We start from the raw sequence: 8,182 nt of genomic DNA, 5'->3' as shown, positions 1-8,182 counted from the left end.
GACATCTGTATGATAGGCTGGGCAGGTGTGGACATCTGTATGATAGGTTGGGCAGGTGTGGACATCTGTATGATAGGCTGGGTCTGATGTAGATATCCATATAATATGCTGGGTCAGCAGTTTGTGCCCTTTTTGTATTTTCCATACTACTGTTGATTTTATTGGTATTGGTTGATTTTACTACTTTGGCTAATTCTGAGTAAGGCTGTCAAGAATATTCTAGAACCCGTGCCTTGGTGGAAATACATGCTTGTGATCTTAGATCTATCTTTTTCATCTCCTTCAGTGATGTTCTATAGTCTTTAGTGCAGAGGTTGCAAACTTTTTGCTAAATTCATTCCCAGTATTTGATTTTTTTATGATATCAATTTTGATTTGGTTGTTGCTAATTTTGATTTGGTAGTATCCGGAAATAGGTGGACTGTTTGCGAGCACTGACCTTGGGTCCAGAGCCCTGCCAAACTCAGACAGCGGTTCTAATAATTTGTTTATAGACAGTTTTGAATTTTCTGTGTCTAACCATAGCTGCAAATGTTTTATTTTTCATGGTGATACTTTCTTCTGTGTCTCTGTGCATCTGTGTCTCAGTTTTTAGTTATTTATTATTATTATTAGTGTGTGTGTGCACACACATGCACATGTGTATCACTGCATGCATGTGGAGGTCAGAGGACAATTTCAGGACTCGGTTCTCTCCTTTGATCTCTGGTTGACACGTTTGTGTAGCAAGCACTTTAGAACCCTCTAAACCGCCTTGCCAGCCCCATCCTGATGTGGTTGCTAGGAACTGAACTTGGGTCTTCTGAAAGAGCAGCAAGCACTCTTAACCACTAAGCCATCCCTCCAGCCTCTGTATTCTATAATTTAACTTTTCAGTATAAAATTTAAGTGTGTTGTAGATCCGGGGCTACAGCTCACTGGTAGATCATCACTTGCCTACCACAGCTGAGACTCTGGTTTAACTCCCAGCACCACACAAAAGGGACCATCAATTAATTTAACTACACTCAAAATTATACATTTTGTATACATTATACCTTCAGTAAGATGTTTTGAACCTTTATGACATTAAAAGACAAAAAGTATACCATGAAGCCTGGTGTGGTGGTGAACCTTTAATCCAGCATTCGTAAGGCAGAGGCAGGCAGGTCACTGTGAGCTCGGGGTTAGCTTGTACTACATAGTGAGTTCTAAGACATCCAGGGTTATATAATGAGACCCTACCTCAAAATAAAGAATATATTACATACATTACTCTAGTTAGACACATTGAAGGCCTTACTTTACTTTATGACCTCATAGTATTGCAACACAGAATTGGAGCAAATTTATTTTTGTCAATCTCTTCTTGAAAAGAAATTTACATTTTCACCCCTTCAACTTTTTCCTGTTGGGAATGTTTTATGAGCATTCTTGTAGCTGTATCCTTGAATATCTGTCTAATTATTTATTTAAGATAGACTCACACAAGTGGGGGCTAAGGAGAAGGCTCTGTAAGAGCACTTGATGAGAACACGAATTCAGATGCCCAACACCCATGTAAAAAGCTAAGTGTGACTGTACTGTGGTGGGTGAAGTCAGGATGATGGCTTGGGCTGGCTGGCCACTAGCCTAGTTCTAGATTCAGTGAGAGACCCTGTCACAAAGTAGTAAGGCGGAGGGAGAGGGATGGAGCAGGACATCTGATATCCTGGCACATGCAAAGGCATTTGTACTCACGTGTCTGTACATACGTCATGTGTAGCAGAGAATTAGTTAAACTTCTTTGGCTCCCAGTGGGTCATGCATGCTGCACCCACCAAGAGCGCTCCAGATTACACACACACACACACACACACACACATGCACACACACAGTTAATTTTGATATGTTATGACTAGCTCAATGGCTGGGCATTTCTAAACCTCCCCACAGCTAGCACATACTTCCCTCTGGTACTCCTGGCTTAACACCTTTATATCTATATTTTATCTTTGTTGCCCTGTTACCGTCTAGGCAGCTCCCCATAGGCTCTGTTCCCTTTCCACCTACACTGTTGGATGGTTTCTCTCCTGCAGTCTTAAATCTGATCCCTCTGCCTCCGTGTCATGACGATTCTCCTCTTCCCTTCTCTCTTGGTCCCTTGCCTGTGCAATCTAAAAGTCCTGGCCTGTCTCTCTGCCCAGCCATTGGCTGTCTGGCAATTCTTTATTATCCATCGAAGCCAGCTGGGAGCAGGGACCCTCAGGTCTGGAGGCGAGGCTTTTGGGAGCCAAAATAAGACAAAGCATTAGAACCAATTCCCAACATCTCACCCTTTCTGTCCAAATTTAAAAAAAAAGGGGGGGGCTTTTCTGTCAGATACAAATTGAGCATAACCATAACAATTATGTAAGTTACAAAGTATGCTATACAATTAATATCTGGTCCATCATAGTTGTCAATTAGATAAAGTACCCTACTATTTATCCTGGCTTAAAGAGTTTACAATTCTTTATCTGAATTATATTATGACTTTAATTTGTATTACCATCTGAAAACCATCCTTTCTATACCATCTCCCTCGATGTTAATTAAACAACTTGAGTTTGATTATGAGACTATAATTAGTCTTCAACTCTGTCAGAAATCTGAGAATGAATTAATATTACCTGAAGATAAAGGAAGCACCAAACATAGCTTCTAAAACATAGCCAAATTGTAGAGACAGCTGACTACCTGGACAGTCCCTCATTCCTCAAAACACTGGAACATCAATATTCAAGCTTCTGGCCCAGAACATCTGACAGACCTTGAAATGAAGCAGGAATTATGAAGGGCTTGGTTCTAAACTGTCCACTATCCTATACTGCGCATCCTTTCTTGGATAGTATTTTTTTGTCTGTAGATGAACAGAGTAATTCTTGTCCAGTGGCTACCTTGCCATAACTGGAGCAGCTCCATATGGAGGTTTTGATGCTCAATTTCTTCTTTGAATCAAGAAGGGGGCGCTGTCAGGAGCAGACATGTTTCTAGTCAAATGATCTCTAACAATGAATCAATATTGAATGCCATAGTCTGTGGATTTCTGACGTTTTTGAAGACTACCTATCTGCATAAAGTGTATCTGAATTGTTGACCCTTGACTACTATCATGTACACATATAACACTCACGCCCACACGTAAAAAAGTTAATTCCCACACATAGAATTTTTTAAAAAATATAGTCTGTTATTGATTCTTTAGTGTAATTTTAATTTTTTCTATCCTTATTTTTAATGATGTTCTTAAATACTTTAACCTCCCTTGTAACCTGCCACCCATCAGAGGTAGTGGAAAAGAAAGGATATGGGGAAGTGGACCTGTTTAGAAAGGTTCTTTGTAGCAGCTCCTGTCTGTGTTGTCTGGAAACTGGCAGTTCAGGTCACAGGTCAGCAGTGGCAGCTCGATCCACTCACAAACACTTCATGGATACACCAGTTCAGTAGAGTTGGGTTAGCAACCTAACAGCGACAGCCAGGCCTTAACCTCAGCTCAAGTCAGAAGGAGGGACCTGGAGGGACACCAGGAAAAGTTCTCAGCTGTATCTCTCTTGGGGAAGCAAAGATCAGCGAAGACTCAAGCCCCACAAGCTTTGCACAGCCAGCTATACCAGCAGGCCAAGCTCTGTCTCGGTCAACCCGTGGAGTCCTATTTCTAACCTCTAAACGTCGGCAACTTCACATGTATTCTAATCCCACTCACTTCCCAGTACTTTTTTATCCAACCTCCGTCCTTGTAACCTCTCCCCAAAAAGAAAAGAAGAGGAAGAAGAGGAGGAAGAAGAAAAAGAAGAAGAAACCAAATCCCACTCACTGACCCTCCAGGCCATGCCTGCTCCTCTGTCTGTCAGCCTTCTCTCACACCTGTCACCACTCTGCCGTCTCCAGTTGCTGTGCCGTATTTCTACCACTCCACTCCTCCATCTTTCCTGCCTCTCCATCATGTATCTCTTTGTCATAGTGGTGTTGGGAGCTGCAGTGTGCCCCACAGTATACAGTTCTGTCCACACATCTTCACTTGCACATGTTCATTGCAGTGAGTCCTTGGTCTGATTTAAGGCCTCTGGCTTCTGCTACACCATGGATCCTGGACCCTCACCAGGACTCCTCTCAGATATCCTGCTGTTGCCCAAAGTCATGAAGATCCTCAGGTTATGGACCCACCCCTTCACAAGCTCTCAAAGCTCATAGATAGGTTATATGTAGGGGTGGGTCAACTCAAGGCCCTAGATGTGGCCTGGGTGGTAGCTGAGTTGGTTTGTTTAGGTCTCCTCCAGGCCTCCCCTCCTCCAAGTGAGAGGCAGGGCTGGCTCTCTCCCATGTAGCCCTGGTTGAGGGGTAGGGCTACCTCTCCTCTGTGTGTGTGTGTGTGTGTGTGTGTGTGTGTGTGTGTGTGTGTGTGTCTGTCTGTCTGTCTGTGGTGGCCATCAAGAATGGGGGCTGGCTCTCCTGTGGCTGGATGAGGTGCCAGTCATAAGCAGGATTTCTAATGAAAATTCAATCTATAATTTTGGTTGAGGGGGGTGTATGGTCAAGTGGCAGAGTTTGCCTAGCATGCACAAGGGATCCATCCCCAGCATTACAAAAAAGATTCCATTGTTCTTATACAAAGTTGTATTTCAACCCATCTATGTGTTAAGATTGCTTGGTCTGGAGAGATGGCTCAGGTGTTAAGAGTACTTACTGTTCATGCCGAGGACCCAAGATTTGTTCCCATCTCCCGCACGGTATCAACTCACATCCACTTATAACTCCAGTTGCAGGGCACCTGACACCTTCCTCTGACCTCCGACAGGTACTGCACACACATGGTGAACATATGCAGAAAAAGCACTCATAAGACATAAAGTAAATAAATAAATCTTAAGAAACAGATTCTGGCTGGGCAGTGGAGGCGCATGCCTTTAATCCCAGCACTTGGGAGGCAGAGGCAGGTGGATTTCGGAGTTCGAGGCCAGCCTGGTCTACAGAGTGACTTCCAGGACAGCCAGGGCTATGCACAGAAACCCTGTCTAGAAACAAACAAACAAACAAACAAACAAACAAACAAACAAAAGAAACAGATTCTGAATACGGCCACATCCTCATCAGGGCCATGGTGTGCTTTCATATTTGCCAGTTAGAGGAAACTCATAGCTTGGCAGTTTTCCTTCTTGATTTATAGACTGCTTCTTTTCAACATCTTAGCTACTTATTTCTATGAATTATCCCCTTTTTTTTTCATTTTTCTTTGTTTTGGTTTTTATGAGACAAGGTTTCTCTGTGTAGCCCTGGCTGTCCTGGATCTCACTCTGTAGACCAGGCTGGCCTTGAACTGAGAGATCTGCCTGCCTCTGCCTCCTGAGTGCCGGGCTTAAAGGCATGTGCCATCACTGCTGGCTGCTTAAATTTTTTAAAAAGATTTATTTGGGGGCTGGAGAAATGGCTCAGTAGTTAAGAGTACTGGTTACTCTTCCAGATGATCCCAGCATGTAGATGGCGGTTCAGTGCCATCTGTAACTCTAGTTCCAGAAGCCCTCTTCTTGTCTCCGTGTACACCAGGCATACACATGGTGTACACACATATGCAGGCAAACTCCCACACATGTAAAAATAAATATATTTTTAAAATATGTATTTTTTATTCATGTGTATATGTCTGTGTGTGTATATGTGTCAGAGGTCAGCTGCTGTCACAGGCAGTTGTGAGCTCCTGATGTGGATACTGAGAACTGGACTCAGGTCCTCTGGAAGGGCAGCATGCATTCTTCATCTCCCAGCCAACCCTCCAGCCCCCTTTTTCTTTGTCTGTCTAGTTATTTCCTCTGTCTATAGTGCTCTTCTTCTCTCCACTATCCAATCTTTCTAATTTGTGTCTCTGTGTGTATTTGTCTGTGCAATGTGCATGTGTGCAAGTGCACATGCCTGTATATGTAGGTATGGAGGACACAGGTGGACATTGTCCTCCTGATCCATTTCCACATTTTTTTTGAGACACTGAACCTGTTTGGCTACTTTTGCTGGCCATCGAGCTGAGGGATCTGCCTGTTTCTGCTCTGTCTCTGGGCTTACAGGCACACATCACTATTCCCGGCTTTCACACGGGTGCTGGGAATCTGAACCGAGGTTCTCGTCCTTGGACAGCTCCCAGCCTCATCAGCCTTCATGTTTGTGCAGCTGTTTCTGTGTTAAGAGAAGGCCTCGGTGGCTAAAGCATCTCTCCACCCCACCACCCAGACACACAGCTCTCGTCTCCCTGCTGATGATCACGTGCATGTCACTAGTCGCCTTAGAAACCCTTTTTCTTCCTTCTCCTCTACTAACATTGTCCCCTACCTTTCCCTACTCCCAAGATACTTTGTGCAGTTTGTTCACTTTCATATTCCCCGTGTCAATAAATATTTCTTGGTAAATCTTATCTGTAATTTAACACTTGGAAGGATGAGCCAGGAAGACTCTATAAAGCAAACACCAGGCCAACCGGGGCCACACTACAAGACTATCTCATAAATAAACAAGCAAACAAACATATTTGTAGATTAGAGGCTAGGGAGATGGCTCAGTGGGCAGAAACACTTGCCGAACAACCATGAGGACCTGAGTTCAAGTCCTTAGCACAGACCATGGCTGTGTGTACATCTATAATTCCAGTACTCTGGGCCACTGTCTGTCCAGGTTCAGTGAGAGGGCTTGTGTCAGTGGAGTAACACAGAATGTGATACAGCAAGTCTCCTGACATCCTCTTTTGGCCTCTGCAGGTGTGTGTATATGCTCACAGACCCGTGAGCATATACTGCACATTCACTAACAAACGCTCGCATACTTTCAAATTTTACCAGTTGAATGAATGGATGAATAAAAAAATACACATTCTAATTAACAAACATTTTCCATTTTGTAAAAGGCAAGGACTTGCTATGTAGCCCAGATTCTTTTCAAGTCTATATTCCTCCTGCCCCCCCACCTCCAAGCTGCCAGGATTAAAGCCATCCACCACCACACCCAGCGATCCAGTTTTCAAACCATGGTCTCCATCTTAGATCAGCATCCATGCTTCCCAGCCATGTGACCTTAGGAAAGCTACCAAACTTCGGTATCCTGTCTATGAAATAGAAGAGGTGAAGGGAAAGAGGGTCTTTCCTACAAGTAGACTGAATGACGCAGATTTGGAGCGCAGCTGAGTGTGTGGGATGTAGTATGCTTTTAGGAAACGTCATACAACATTAGCTGAATGCTGATAGGAACGGGACATTGTCCCCAAGAGTAAAAGAGAACCAACTGGAAATCTGCCTAAATATTATACCCGACTTCTATGCAGAGCTACTCCTGATATACACACAGCAAAGGCTGCCCAAATATTATACCTAACCGTTCTATACAGAGCTACTCCTGATATACACACAGCAAAGGCTGCCCAAATATTATACCCAACCGTTCTATACAGAGCTACTCCTGACAGTAAAGGCTGCTGGCCAGCACTGGTGCAGGGAGAAGCAGACAAGTTACCAATTCAGGGACATTGTTCAACGCAAGTGACAGTTCAGAAATAAGAAGATGAAATGTGGGGCTGGAGAGATGGTTCAGCAGTTAAGGGCACATACAAGGGTACATGCTGTTATTGCAGAGGACCAGCATTTGGTCCCAAGCACATGCCTTAACAACCTATAATGTCAGTTCCAGCAGATCTGACACTTTCTTCTGGCCTCTGTTGGCACACACATGCATGTGCACAAACCCACACAGGCACACACACATAAACAAAATATGTTCCTTATTTTAAAAGATGAAACTATTTCTACTGAAAAGTCAAAAGCTTGAAGAAAACTAACAGGAGAGTGACACGCCAACAAAAATGCTTAGTTCGATGAAATACGATGAAATAAAAAAAATTAACTGTTTTTTACACCAACAATTTCAGAATGACAAAACTATTTTGTAAGTGCTTAGATGCAAGTAAGAAACTTTAACTTTCCAAGCTCCAGATGAGAAAAAAAATAGGGTTTTACCAGCGACGCTATAAAAAGATCTGTGTATTAGTACAAATCCAAACACGTACCCAGCATTGGCCCTGATCCCCATCCCCCACTCCCACTTTCTCCTTTGGAAAACTGCAAAAGCAAAAGCCAGAGGATCTTACCAGAGTGTAGAGAGTGGTGCCATCCCCTGCCAGCCTTACATTCCCAGGTTAGCCCATCCCCTGCCA

At 43.6% G+C, this 8,182-nt stretch overlaps 1 protein-coding gene across 5 annotated transcripts in view; it reads left to right on the top strand.

Moving 5' to 3' along the window:
• Positions 1–8,182, top strand: part of Nlrc3 (NLR family CARD domain containing 3) — a 32,642-nt gene that overhangs the window by 1,907 nt on the left and 22,553 nt on the right. The window lies entirely within an intron of this gene.

This window comes from Grammomys surdaster, unplaced genomic scaffold, assembly GCF_004785775.1.
Source record: "Grammomys surdaster isolate TR1022 unplaced genomic scaffold, NIH_TR_1.0 126612, whole genome shotgun sequence".
Lineage (NCBI taxonomy): Eukaryota > Metazoa > Chordata > Mammalia > Rodentia > Muridae > Grammomys > Grammomys surdaster.
The sequence above is the reverse complement of the archived record's forward strand: the minus strand, read 5'-3'. Positions and strand labels throughout refer to the sequence as shown.